This window comes from Diceros bicornis, assembly GCF_020826845.1.
Source record: "Diceros bicornis minor isolate mBicDic1 chromosome 12 unlocalized genomic scaffold, mDicBic1.mat.cur SUPER_12_unloc_1, whole genome shotgun sequence".
Classification (NCBI taxonomy): Eukaryota; Metazoa; Chordata; class Mammalia; order Perissodactyla; family Rhinocerotidae; genus Diceros; species Diceros bicornis.
This window is the reverse complement of record NW_026690864.1, coordinates 1,478,672-1,493,613: the sequence shown is the minus strand read 5'-3', so window position 1 is coordinate 1,493,613 and position 14,942 is coordinate 1,478,672. Positions and strand designations below refer to the sequence as shown.

Here is a 14,942-nt window from a genome sequence, read left to right as displayed (position 1 = left end):
AAAGCACCATAAAGTGTACTGTTCCTACCAAGATTCAGTTGTTTTTCTTGAGTAAATGCTCCCCTGATTGCTGCAAGCCTGTGGTTAATCTCCGGAATTCTAAGTTATTTTCCAGTGTCGAAGATGTTTTCCAGTGTCACTGTTTCTTTTATGAAACATAGAATTTTGAGAGGTTCTTATTCTACCATTTTCTCTGACATCTCTGTTCATTTGTTTTTAACATCAAAGTTGTTTCTTTTATTTTTTGGAATAGAAGAGATGGTATATTTGAAGAGAAGCAACACCTGATTCTGTTTCAGCTGTGTTTATGGCATTTTCTGTCTGAACATTTGGGCCTCAGTTTTTCCATATGCAGAAAAGGGGTGCAAATACGTCTCCCCATCTATTCTGTAGGGCTCTGTGAACTAAATGCTACTGTATATGTGGAGATGCTTTGGTCTCTTTGGAAGAAAAGCACTTAAATTCCTCAAGGCTTCAGGGTTGTTACTTCCAGTTCTGCTTCCCACTGTGCGTCCTTGATCAAGCCACTGAACCAATTGCTTCTGTTTCTTTTTCCACCTCTCCCCTCCCCTCTCTCTTTTCAAGGAAGAGACAATGTTCATTCTCCTGATAGACATGCCAGTAAATTTAAATTGCTTTAAATGTATTTAAAATTATTTGAAGATGTTCAGGAAAAACTGTTGTTGTTATTTGAGGTTGACTAGAAATTATGGCTGTTTGCACATATGCAGAATATTATAATGCAATCTTGAATGTGATTATTGGAGGGTTTTTTATATCACACATAATACCAGAAATAGAGTTTTGAAACCTCTGGTAGTCCTTTGTATGCATCTCTTTCTCTCCCTCTCCCTTTTTTTTTTTTCATCAGGTACCTTCCTAGCTCCATCAAATCTGAGCATCTCTGAGGAAAGTGGCTAGAACTCACAGCTTTTTTTTTTTTGCTTGTGCTAAAATGTACATAACATAAAATTTACCATTTTAACCACATTTAAGTGTACAATTCAGTGGTGTTAAGTACATTCACATAGTTGTGCAATGTATGCATTTCTTTTTGAAAAATATAGATTCCATAGTTCCTTGACAATATTTGCTTTGTGAACCAACACTGTTTTTAAAATTAAAGAGTATGGACTATACCAGTTTTTTGCTCATTCATTTTGTAGGAAGCTATGAGTTTCATAAACATAGTAGCTGTTGATTTCAATGGTGATGCTTCCTTTACCTCATTTCATTTCTGAAAACAACCTAAACAACCTAATTGTTCATACACAATACATTTAACTCACGTCTCTTTTGGTGCTGCAGGTTGCAATGCAGGCAGGGATTAACTTGGGGACAGCTGTATCAAGAGGATTGTATCAACCAGCAACAATCTTTATGGGCCGCCAAATGTCAGCCATCTCAAGCGCTGGAGATGTTAGTACAGAGCAGAAATCTCCCCAACCCACGAAGAACTTCAGAACAATTCCTGACCCACGTTCACAGCAACAGACAGCCCAGAGCAGTGATGTGACAGACAGCTATGTAGTCTGCACTAATAGTGGCACACAGTGCTTAAATAAGTCTGACAAAATAGATGGAAGGACATCTCTTCAGATTGGTGAGAAAACGCCAGTCACAGCCAGCCCATTGTCTGAGGAGGAACAGACTCATTGCTTGGAGATAGGAAGCAACTCACGTCACGGCAAGAGTAATTTATCTGAAAGCAAAAAGTCTGCTGAACTCCATTCCCTGTTACGGGAAAGATTACGTCCAGGGAGCAGAACCACTGATTTAAAGTGTGACAGTTCCAGCAGATCAGGGGCATCAGAGGGAGAAATACTGACACGGGAACATATTAAAGTCAAGGAAGACAGTGCCAGACTACCAGTCGCTCCGATATCAGTCTCAGAATACTGTGCATCTGAAAGTAAGTGTTCTCAAGAGAAGCATTCTGCTCAGGAAGGTTTCTCAGGTGGGGTGAGAGGCTGAGATTGTTTGCTGATTTTTGTTGGTATTTAGTTTTTCTGGGTGGTAGTGGTCTTATGTAAGAACAAAGTGTACTCTCTAATTTTATCTTTTGTCAAAAAACAAAGTACAGTGGTGACTTTGCCAACAAATTCCATTCTAATGAATTCTTAAATATGTATGTGGAAATATTCTTACAAGCGAATTCTCTGATTTTTAAACTCATTGTTATATTTTTAATATATTTAATAAAATATTTTTAATGAGTTTTTAAATACTGTAATTAATCATGGATTGTTTCTACATGTTTTAACTGATGAATAATCCCACTCCGTGAGGTGGAACGTCTTACCTCGCTTCTCCCTGCACTTAGTGATCAGTAGTCTCTTCATATCCCCTCTTCCAGATCATCCTCCTCACGGGGACCCCGAGGCACAGAAGCCCTTCAGGAAAATGCAGCAACAGCAGGAAGAGGAAAGTCTGAGCAGCATCAGTGACCTCACAGTTGCCGTAAGTGAAGATGATCTGATTTTAGAGAGTCCAGAACCACAGCCAAATCCGAGTGACAAGATGGAGGGAGAAGATGGAATAGAGGCCTGAAAATTAATCCACTCTGAGCAAGAAAGAGGTGCCCTATCCACCGAAAAACATAATTGTATTTTGCGAACTCTAAGCCCTCCTGATTCAAAAAAGGAATCCTCCACTAACTCACCAACAAGAGAGTAAGCCATTGAATTTTTTTTTACTATTCTATAAATAATTATAGACCTTTTTAGAGATCATTCCACTGGGAATGTATTGTCGAACACTCAGTCATGAATGTATAAGTTCCTTACTCATAAATAATCTGTTAGCAAAGGTCTAATTTGCTTTCTTTTCTTTTTTTATAAAATAGCTTTAAAAGTCTGAATATCATTGAAATCATGGTGATTTGCAGTTTATAATTATATCCAAACAATCCCTGGTTAATTCATAAGTCATTCCCCCCACCCCTACCCTCCAGCCTTTTAAGAAAACAAATCATTTTGAAGTTGTGGTAACACAGAAGGTGACAAACGGTTAAACTTACTAGGAATTCAGCTTTAGAGGCTAGGAACTTTGTATCTAATTAATTTGCTTAATCCTAATATCCCTTGCCATGGTGTCATTTTTGTCATACGATTAAATATGAGTTAATAAGTTCTTCTAAGTGTATATCTAAGACAGCTTTCCTTTTCTGAATGTAAATATGAGGACACTGGAATCTTTAATGTTAAATAGGAACAACATCAGTGTTATACATTTTGAGCACTTATTATAATATCCAACTCATGAAAGCTCATGTATAATTTTTTATTATTGATTGGAGGTACTAGGTGGAATTGTGTAGAAAACATGGAAACTGTTGAAAACCAATTCTGCAATGAAAAATAGCTCTAATAGCATCAAATCTCTTTTAGGAGTGGAAGGAACCTACGTAACAAACTAAGGTAGATCTCGCCTTTTAAAAATGAGGAAATCAAGGCTAGGGGCATAGGAATGACACGGAGGCCGTTGGGGCAGACCTTCCATACAGCCTGCCTCCCCAACCCACATGCCACCACTAGAATTTTCTGTTACACTGTGATGCCGTCACTCTTTCGCTCCAACAGTCCCAGCAACAGTGAAAAGCCAAGTGGGCATCCTTGTATATGAGGGGATATGTTCTCTTTTAGAGCAGCGTTGCACCTTTAATGTATTGCCTCTTACCATTCATTATCTACTTATGGTGAAAATTTTAATTTATAGTCTGATTGACTTTAAAGTGATGTTCAAGAAATATTTATTAATAGCACATCCAAGTACAAAGTACTTGTACTGTGGATGGAAGAACCAACATGGTTCTTGTCATTGGGAAATTTGATTTATTAGAGTGGCAAGCCAAATGGATTTTTTTGTGCGTGTGTGAGGAAGATCGGCCCTGAGGTAACATCTGCCAATCCTCCTCTTTTTGCTGAGGAAGACTGGCCCTGGGCTAACATCCATGGCCATCTTCCTCCACTTTATATGGGACGCCGCCACAGCATGGCTTGACAAGTGGTGCGTCAGTGCGCGCCCGGGATCCAAAGCAGCGAACCCTGGGCCGCCGCAGCGGAGCGCATGCACTTAACCGCTTGTGCCCCCGGGCTGGCCCCCCATTGGATTTTTCTAGTAAGAATACTTCTCTCGTCAGAGAGGTACAGGTATTATATACTACATCATCAGAAACTTTATTACTAGAGATAGAATGTATCTGTTTTGGGTTTCGTATTTGTAGGCTTCTTTTTATAGCAATTCATTGGACAAGTAAGTAGTTTGGTGGATTAACTGGGGGACTAGCGTACTTACCCAGGACTCAGGCTTTTTCTGAGATGAAAAAAGTTGGGTATGTGTATAGAATTAAGAATGTTCTCTCTCTCCTTCTCCTATATGACTGACTTTTTCCTATGATCTTAAAGCCAAGTTCCTCAGAATTTTGGGATATAGTTTTCCAAAATTTGTTAGAAAATATGGGCATTTGGGGAATTTTTGAATAGTTTGTCCTAATGGAATGGTCCCAGAATGAAAGGTCAGTCAGCAATAGTTGTTTTCTGTCTGTTACCAAATTTGAGCCCTTTGATTTTCTGTGGTAAAAGTACTACCCAGGGGCCGGCCCTGTGGCTTAGCGGTTAAGTGCGCGCGCTCCGCTGCTGGCGGCCCAGGTTCGGATCCCAGGCGCACACTGACGCACCGCTTCTCGGGCCATGCTGAGGCCGTGTCCCACGTACAGCAACTAGAAGGATTTGCATCTATGACATACAGCTATCTACTGGGGCTTTGGGGGAAAAAATAAATAAATAAATAAACAAACAAACAAAAAAAGTACTACCCAGGAATAGGTTGAAGGTGGTTTAAATGATCCTGGTTAACCTGCTGACATCCTCACCGCTTTTGAGGCGCTGCGTTCTCTTATTTCCTCTTTAGCATGAGCTCTTCTCCTTGCTCTGAGGGTTAATTATTCATCTGAGACTATAGTGTCATATTTACAGAGCTAATACTATGACCTCAAAGGTTCATTATCTCAGTTTACTTTAGGGTCTGTTGGGGGCCTGGAGAAAAGTCACTTGAATGAATTTTAGTTAACAAAGATCGAGAGATGGGACAAAGGAAGACACATAGAAGGATCTGAACAGGAAAGCGGAACCTCTGATTTGATGAGAATGATGATAGATACTATGTTTGAGCACATCTATGTGCCAGCTGAGTTGCTGACCTTGAACATAAAACTTGGTCTTAAGCTTCCTGGCAGTGAAAGGAAAATAGATGTGCAGTATGCAGTGTAGTTTCCATCTGAGGAGAAAAGTGAAATCAAGGGTGACTTTTGGTGGTGTTTTCTCTTGTTTTTTGTTTGTTTTATTTAAAAAAACTTTTTAACAGCTTTATTGAGATATAATTCACGTACCATACAATCCACCCATTTAAAGTGTATAATTCAAGAGTTTTTGGCATATTATATTATTAATATTTAAATGCTGTGTTAAAATGTATATAACATAAAATTTGCCATTTTTAAGTGTACAATTTAGTGACGTTAATTATGTTCATGATATTGTACAACCATCACCACTACCTATTTCCAAAACTTTTTTGTCCCCCTTATATATTTGTCCTTTTGGTCTATTTCAATTCACATAACATTTTCAAGATTCATCCATGTTGTAGCAGGTATCAGAACTTCATTCCTTTTTAGGCTAAATAATATTCCAGTGTATGGATATACCACATTTTGTTTATCCATTCATCTGTTGATGGACATATGGATTGCTTCTCTGTTTAAAAGCCAAGCATCTTTGAGAAGGTTCATGACCCACCCCCATGGATATTTCCAGATAATTGAAGACCAGCTTGTGCTTCCTGCACAGTTCCCTCATTGCAAGCTATAATTCACATTTCTCACAAGGAAGCATATTAGAATGAAGCTGAGTAAAAGCAATGTTGTTAAAAAGGAGGACCTTGAATCTCATTCTTAAAGAGTAGTTTGCTGCAAACATTGGTACAAAGCTCCATGACCTAAAACACCAGACATTTATTATTTTTCAGGTGCCAGGTGGTTGGCCCAGTGTCATTTGGGGCTACAAGAATTATTTGGCCAGGTGTCCCTCATCGTCCAGTAGAGTAGTCCAACCTCAGTCACCTGGTGGGGGTAGCAGGGTTCCCAGCACAGCAAGAGGGCAAGCCCCAGTGCACAAATGCTTTAAAGTGTCTGCTTGTGTCAGGTTTGCTCATGTCCCATTAGTTAAAGAAAGTCACAGGACCCAGCCTAGAGTCAAGAGGTGAAAAAATATAATCCACCTCTTGATGGGATGAGTGGCAAAGTCACATTGCAAATGATTGCACACAGGAATGGGAAGATTATGGTTGTTTTTTGCAATCCACCACAGTACTTGAGGACAAATTCAAATGAAGATAACCTCAGTGTGAGTCAAAAGGGTCAGGAAAGGTTTTATCCCGGTGTTGATGCAGCATCTTGAAGGCTGTAAAGGCTTGAATAAGGAGCAGGGAAAGGGGTGAATGAGCTCTGGAGGAAGAGTGCAAGAAGGAATGCAGATACAGAGAACACAAAGGGCATGGGAGGGCAGAGCAAAGCGTGTGACTAAGGGCTCATTGAGCAGGGCTTGTTGGAGTAAAGGTTTAAAATGTTGCCTGGGTCATGTTTGAGAAAGACCTTGAATATCAGGGTAAAGAATTTAAAGTTCCTTCTCTGTGTTTTCCAGAACTATTGAAGGTTATTTTAAGAGAAGAGTGGTATGGTGAGTAACTTGATTTAGGAGAATTAATCTGACATCATTAGTTTCATCAGGATTAATTGTATACACTGGTGGGCAGAATTCTGAGATGGCCCCTGAGGTTCCTGCCCCCTGATGTACACTCTGTATAATCCCCTCACTTTGCGTGTGGGCAGGACTGTGAGTTTGAAGGATTTCCTTTCTGTGATTAGGCTATGTTATGTGACAGAGATGAAGAATTTTGCAAACATAATGAAAGTCCCCAAATCAGTTGACTTTGAGGTAATCAAAAAGGAATTGTTAGGAGTGGGCCAGACCTAAACAGATCAACCTTTAAAAGGGACTGGGCACTTACTGAAATCAGGTTCAAAGCAGCTGAGATAGTCTCCTGTTCACCTGAAGAAGCAAACTTGCCATCTTGTGATGAAGGCCACATGGCAGACGATGGTATGTGCCCTGTGGGAGCTGAGGGCCTCAGTCCTGTAGCCACGAGGACTTGAATTCTGCCAACAACCAGTGAACTTGGAAGAGGACCCTGAGCTTTAAATGAGATTGCCTATGAGGAGATGATGAAGATTAAATGAGATCATAAGGGTGAACCGTTATCCAATAGGGCTGATCTCTTAAAAGAAGAGGAAGAGACACCAGAGCTTTCTTTCTCTGCCATGTGAGGACACAGTGAGAGGTAGCCATCTGCAAGTCTCACTAGGAACCAAATCAGCTGACACCTTGATCTTGGACTTCCCTGCCTCTAGAATTGCAAAAAATAAATTTTTGTTGTCTAAATCACCCAATTTGTGATATTTTGTTATGGCAACCTGAGCAGACTAATAAACCTGGCTAGAGGTTTATCCACTTTGTTGGGTTTTTCCCCAAAGAACCAGCTTTTTGTTTTTTGATTTTCTTTATTGTTTGCCTATTTTCAATTTCATTTATTTCTGCTCTAAGTTTTATTACTTCTTTTCTTCTGCTCACTTTGAATTTAATTTCCTCTTCTCTTTTCTAGTTTCCTAAGGTGGGAGCTTAGATTATTGACTTTTAGAGCTTTCTTCTTTTCTACTGTGTGCATTCAGTGCTATAAATTTCCCTGTAAGCACTGCTTTCACTGCGTCCCACAAATTTTGATAAGTTGTATTTTCATTTTCATTCAGTTCAAAATATTTTTAAATTTCTTTTGAGACTTCCTCTTTTACCCATGTGTTTAGGAGTGTGTTGTTTAATCCCCAAATATTTTGAGATTTCCTAGCTATATTTCTGTTATTGATCTCAGTTTAATTCTGTTGTGGTCTGAGAACATACTTTCTATGACTTCTGTTCTTGTAACTTTGTTGAGGTGTGTTTTATGGCCCAGAATGTGGTTTGTCTTAGCAAACGTTCCATGTGACCATGTGTATTTTGCCGTTGTTGGATGAAGTATCTTATAAATGTCGATTAGATCCAATTTAATGGTGCTATTCAGTTGAGCTATATCCTTGCTGCTTTTTACCTGCTGGATATGTTAGTCACCGACAGAGGTGACTAAATAGTCAACTATAATAGTGGCTTTATCTATTTCTCCTTGCAGTTCTATCACTTTTTGCCTGTGTATTTCAATGCTCTGTTGTTAGGTGCATACACTTTAAGGATTTTTGTGATATTCCTAGGTGTAGATTTTTTGGGTAATTATCCTACTTGGTGTTCTCTGAGCTTCCTGGATCTGTAGTTTGGTGGTATATGTTGTTAACTTTGGAAAATTCTTAGCCATTACTACTTCAAATATTCCTTCTGCTCCTTTCTCTCTTTCTCCTCCTTCCGGTATTCCCATTACTTGTATGTTAGACCCTTTGTAATTATCCTACAATTCTTGGATGTTCTGTCCCATTTTGTTTTCATTCTTCCTTCTCTTTGCATTTCAGTTTGGGAAATTTGTACTGACATATCCTCAAGCTCACTGATTCTTTCCTCAGCTATGTCCAGTGTATTGGTGAGCCCCTCATAGATGGTCTGTTTTGAGTTTGATGTTTAGTTTTTTGGTTTTGAAATTATGTAGACCATTTAAAATTAATTATTTTTTATAAACCCCTGTATTAAAGAACCAAACTGTTCTCTCTTCTAGTTATAGTACTTTAGTTGAAAATCTCATTCTATAATTCCATTTTGAGTCAACCAAAATTTCCTGAATACCTAGTAGGCCCAAAGCTGTGTACTGTGAGGTATGGGGTTGTAGCAATCTGAAATATGGCTACAAATTCTTCAAAACTCCTCTTATTAAAAGATGGGATCTCTCTCCCCTTCCCTTGAATATGGATGGGCTTATGACTGCTTCAACCAAGTAGAGCATGGTAGAATTGATCCTCTGTGACTTCCAAAGTTGAGTTATAAAAGGCCATGCAGTTGCCACTCTTTTTGCTGGAACATGTGTTCTTGGAACCCTGAACCACCATGTAAGAAGTCTGACTATTCTGAGACTGCCGTGGTAAAGAAATTATGTGTAGGTGCTCTAGACTGGTCCCAGCTGTGCCCATCCTTGCAGCTATCCCCTCCAAAGTACCAGACATGTAGGCGAAGCCTTCTTGGACCCTCTACCAAGTGCATCCACCAGCTGATATCACTGAATAACCTCTCTCAATAATACCTAAAACAGAAGAATCCACTCAGCCAAGCCCTGACTGATTTTCTGATCCACAAAGTCATCAGATATAATAAAATGGTGGTGATTTTTTTTTTTATTATTGTTTTGTGTGTGTGTGTGTGTAAGGAAGATCAGCCCTGAGCTAACATCCATGCCAATCCTCCTCTTTTTGCTGAGGAAGACTGGCCCTGAGCTAACATGCATGCCCATCTTCCTCTACTTTAGATGGGATGCCGCCACAGCATGGCCTGACAAGCGGCGCGTGGTGCGCGCCCGGGATCCAAACCCAGGCTGCGAGCAGCGGAGAGCGCACGCTTAACCACTACACCACGGGGCCGGCCCCAAAATGGTTGTTGTTTTAAGCTACAAAGCTTTGGGGTAGTTTGTTACGAGTCTATAGATAGCTAGTATAGGACTTTGTTCATTTAACATTAAATATTTACTGAGTGCCTACTCTGTCCCAGGCACTACTCTTGCTCTTATGGTATTTATGATCATGCGTGTGGAGGGGAGGAAGAAAACACAAACCAATAAACAATCTGTGTGAAAATATTATGACAAAGAACGAGCAGGTTAAGTGGATAGAGAATGCATAGATGCAATTTAGTGTAGGATACTCAGGGAAAGTCTCTGTGGTGATTTGACATTTGAGAGGAGATCTAAAGTGAGTGAGAGTAAGCCACATTAAATTGTACCCATGCCTTCTCTGTCTATTTAACCTGCTTTATTCTTTGTTACCTTAATTTTCACCCTGGTATATTTGTTTGTTTATCAATTTATGTTTCATTTCTCTCCTTCAGTGTCTTGGAGATGAGTGGGATATATCTTGAGGAAGAGAATACCATGCAGCAGGAACAGCAAGTACAGAGGCCCTCTAGTGGGAGCATACGTGGTGTTTCTAGGAACAGCAAAGAAGCCAGTGCAGCTGGACCACAACAGGTGAGTGAGGAAGGTAGGAGATGGAGTGAGAGAAATATCAGTGGGCCACATCACAAAGGGTCTTGTAGGCTGTAGGAAGAACTTTGGATTGTGCTTCAAGGGAGGTGAAGAACCACTCTGGCTGCTTAATGGAAAATGAACTGTAGGGGACAGGGTGGGAGCAAGGAGACCTGTTTAGACAGTATTACAGTAATCTAGGGAGTAGGTGGTGGTGCCTTGGTTCAGGGTGGCAGCAGTGAGAAGTGTCAAATTCTGGATATACATATATTTTTTGTGTTTAAAAAAAAATACAGGGCCAGCCCCGTGGCTTAGCGGTTAAGTGCGCGTGCTCCGCTGCTGGCGGCCCAGGTTCAGATCCCGGGCGCGCACCGACGCACCGCTTCTCCGGCCATGCTGAGGCCGCATCCCACGTACAGCAACTAGAAGGATGTGCAACTATGACATACAACTATCTACTGCGGCTTAGGGGGGAAAAATAAATAAATAAAATAAAATAATACATAACATGAGATCTATCCTCTTAACATTTTTTAAGACTTTATTTTTTGGAACAGTTTTAGGTTCACAATAAAATTAAGAATTAGGTACAGAGATTTCCTATATACCGCCTGCCCCTACACATACATAGCCTCCCCCATCATCAATATCCTACACCAGAGTGGTACATTTGTTACAACTGATGAACCTGCATTGACACATCATAATCACCCAAAGTCCACAATTTATATTACAATTCACCCTTGGTATTGTACATTCTATGAGTTTGAACAATGTATAATGACATGTATCCATCATTATAGTATCATAAAGAGTATTTTCACTGCCCTAAAAATCCTGTGTGCTCTACCTATTCATACCCCCACCCCCACCCCCTGCTAACTACTGATCCTTTTACAGTTTATAGTTTTGGCTTTTCCAGAATGTCATATTCTTGAAATCATATAGTATGTAGCCTTTTCAGATTGGGTTCTTTCACTTAGTAATATGCCTTTGAGGTTCCTCCATGTCTTTTTGCGGCTTGATAGATCATTTCTTTTTAGTGCTGAATAATATTATGTTGTCTTGATGTACTGCAGTTTATCCATTCAGCTACTGAAGGACATCTTTGTGCCTTCCACATTGTTGGCAATTGTGAATAAAGCTGCTGTAGACATCCGTGTGCAGGTTTTTGTGTGGATGTAAGTTTTCAGTTCATTTGGGTAAATACCGAAGAGTGCAATTGCTGGATTGTTTGGTAAGACTATGTTTAGTTTTATAAGAGGCTCCCAAACTGTCTTCCAAAGTGGCTGTACCATTTTGCATTCCCATCAGCAATGAATGAGAGTTCTTGTTTCTATAATCCTTGTTAGCATTTGTTATTGTCAGTTTTTTTGGATTTTAGCCATTCTAATAGGTATGTAATGATATCTTCTTGTTTTAATTTGCAGTTCCCTAATGACATATGATGTTGAGTATCTTTTCATATGCTTATTTACCATCTGTATATCTTCTTTGGTGAGGTGTCTGTTCAGATCTTTTCCCGTTTTTTAGTTGGGTTATTCGTTTTCTTATTGTTGAGTTTTAAAGAGCTCTTTGTATATTTTGGATATAAGTCCTTTATCAGATGTGTCTTTTGCAAATATTTTCTCCCAGTCTGTGGCTTGTCTTCTCATTCTCTTGATGTTATCTTTTGCAGAGCATAAGTTTTTTAATTTTAACGAAGTCTAGCTTATTAGTTATTTTGTTCGTGGATCATGTCTTTAGTGTTTTATCTAAAAAGTCATCATCAGGGCCGGCCCCGTGGCTTAGCGGTTAAGTGCGCGCACTCCGCTACTGGCGGCCCGGGTTCAGATCCCGGGCGTGCACTGAAGCACTGCTTCTCTGGCCATGCTGAGGCCGCGTCCCACATACAGCAACTAGAAGGATGTGCAACTATAACATACAACTATCTACTGGGGCTTTGGGGAAAAAAAAAAAAAGGAGGAGGATTGGCAATAGATGTTAGCTCAGAGTCGGTCTTCCTCAGCAAAAAGAGGAGGATTAGCGTGGATGTTAGCTCAGGGTTGATCTTCCTCACAAAAGAATAAAAAATAAATAAATGAATAAAAAGTTATCACCATACCCAAAGTCATCTAGACTTTCTCCTATGTTATCTTCTAGGAGTTTTATAGTTTTATATTTTACATTTAGGTCTGTGATCCATTTTGAGTTAATTTTTGTGAAGGGTATAAGATCTGTGCCTAGATTCATTTTTGTTCATGTGGATATCCCGTTCCAGCACCATTTATTGAAAAGTTAACATTTTTACATGTACAGTACAATATTGTTAACTGTAAGCACACTGTTGTATAGCATATCCCTAGAACTTTTTCATCTTGAATGACTGAAACTTCATACTCATTGAACAGTAAATCCTCATTTCCCTCTTCCCCCAGCCCCTGGCAACCGCCAAGTAGAAGTAGAATGCTACTTTCTACTTCTATGAATTTGACTACTTCAGATATCTCATATAAGTGGAACCAACCAGTGTTTGTCCTTCTGTGACTGACTTATTTCGTGTAGCATGATGTCCTCAAGGTTCATCCATGTTGTAGCATCTGACAGGATTTCCTTCTTTTTATGGCTAAATAATATTCCATTGCATTTATATACTACATTTTTTTTATCCATTCATCTGTCGATGACATTTAGTTTGTTTCCCCCTCTTAGCTATTGTGAATAATGCTGCAGTGAACATGGGAGTGCGGCTATGTCTCTGAGATCCTGATTTCAGTTCTTTTGGATAAATACCCAGAGCGAGATTGCTGGATCATATAGTAGTTCTATTTTTAATTTTTTGAGGAACTTCCGTGCTGTTTTCCATAGCGGCTGCAACATTTTACACTCCCACTAATAGTGCACAGGGTTCCAGTTTTTCCACATCCTCAACAATACTTGTTATTTTCTTTTCTTTCTTTTTTTTTTTAATAATGGCCATCCTAAGTATGAAGTATGAAGTGATATCTCATTGTGGTTTTGATTTGCATTTCCCCGATGATAAGTAATGTTAAGCATCTTTTCATATACCTGTTGGCCATTTATATATCGTCTTTTGAGAAATATCTATTCAAATCCTTTCTCCATTTTTTAATCAGGTTATTTGGTTTTTTGCAATTGAGTTGTTAGAGTTCCTTTTGTATTTTGGATGTTAACCTCTTATCAGATATATGGTTTGCAGATATTTTTCCCATTCTGTAGGTTGCCTTTTCACTCTGTTGATTGTTTCCTTTGCTGTGTAGAAATTTTCTAGTTTGATGTAGGCCCACTTATCTATTTTTGCTTTTGTTGCCTGTGCTTTTGATGTCATATTTAAGAAATCATTGCTAAGACCAATGTCAGGCAGCTTTTCCCCTATGTTTTCTTCTAGGAGTTTTACAGTTTCAGGTCTTACGTTTAAGTTGATTTTTAAGTCTATTTTGAGTTGATTTTTGTGTATAGTGTAAGATAAGGGTCCAATTGTGTTCTTTTGCACATGAATAACAGCACCATTTGTTGAAGAGACTATCTTTTCCCCATTGTGCCTCCTTGATGCCCTTGTCAAAGATCAGTTGACTATATATATGTGGATTTATTTCTGGGTTTCTATTCTGTTCCATTTGTCTGTGTGTCTGTGTTTATGCCAGTACCATACTGTTTTGATTATTGTAGCTTTGTAATATGTTTTGCAATCAGTAGATGTGACTCCTCCAGCTTTGTTCATTTTCTCCATGTTATTTTGGCTATTCAGAGTCCTTTGTGGTTCCATATGAATTTTAGGATTGGTTTTTCTATTTCTGTGAAAAATGCCATTGGGATTTTGATAGGGATTGCATTGAATGTGTAGCTCACTTTGGATAGTGTGAACATTTTAACAATATTAAATCTTCCAATCCATGAATATGAGATATCTTTCATTTGTCTGTGTCTTCTTTAATTTCTTTCAGCTATGTTTTGTAGTTTTTAATGTACAAGTCTTTTGCCTCCTTGGTTAAATTTATTCCTAAGTATTTTATTCTTTTTGATACTATTGTAAATGGGATTGTTTTCTTTGGATTGTTATATAGAAATGCAACTGATTTTTGTATGTTGATTCTGTATCCTGCAACTTTACTGAATCATCAGAGTATAAATGCACTTTAAAGCCGTGGACCCTGAGAAGAACATTAGGCAATGAGTGTGAATAGGAAAGCAGCCCAAGGCCTGGCTCCACATTCAAGGTCAGGAAAATGAGCAGGAAACAGCAAAGGAGTTTGAGGCGAAGCTGCAGGGAAGAATCAAGAGAACCGAGAAGAAGTTGTGCTGCAGATGCCAAGTGGAGTATTTCAAGTGAGGTTTAGAAGGATTAAATAACCTTAGAGGTGCAGCTAGCATTCGAACTGACAGCCGGATGCCAGAATTCATGCTCTTAATTTCTGTGCTCTACCATGCAAATCACAATCATAATGGTGATATATGCTCTACCATGCAAATCACAATCATAATGGTGATATACCCTTCAATAGCACCCACTCTGTGCCAGGCACTGTTGTGAAGAGCTTTGTTTATAATAATCCATTTATTCCTATCATCATTACCCTTTTACAAAGGAGAAAACTGAGACACAGAGAAGTTATGTTCAAAGTCACAAAGTGGCTCAGTGTACTTTGAGCTCGGCCGTCTGGGTCCAGAGTCTGTATTCTTAA

The 14,942-nt window shown here is 39.2% G+C and overlaps 1 pseudogene; it reads left to right on the top strand.

Moving 5' to 3' along the window:
• The first annotated feature begins 1,313 nt into the window (after positions 1-1,313).
• The window catches only part of LOC131401614 (centrosomal protein kizuna-like), a 49,145-nt pseudogene continuing 35,516 nt past the window's right edge, over positions 1,314-14,942 (top strand).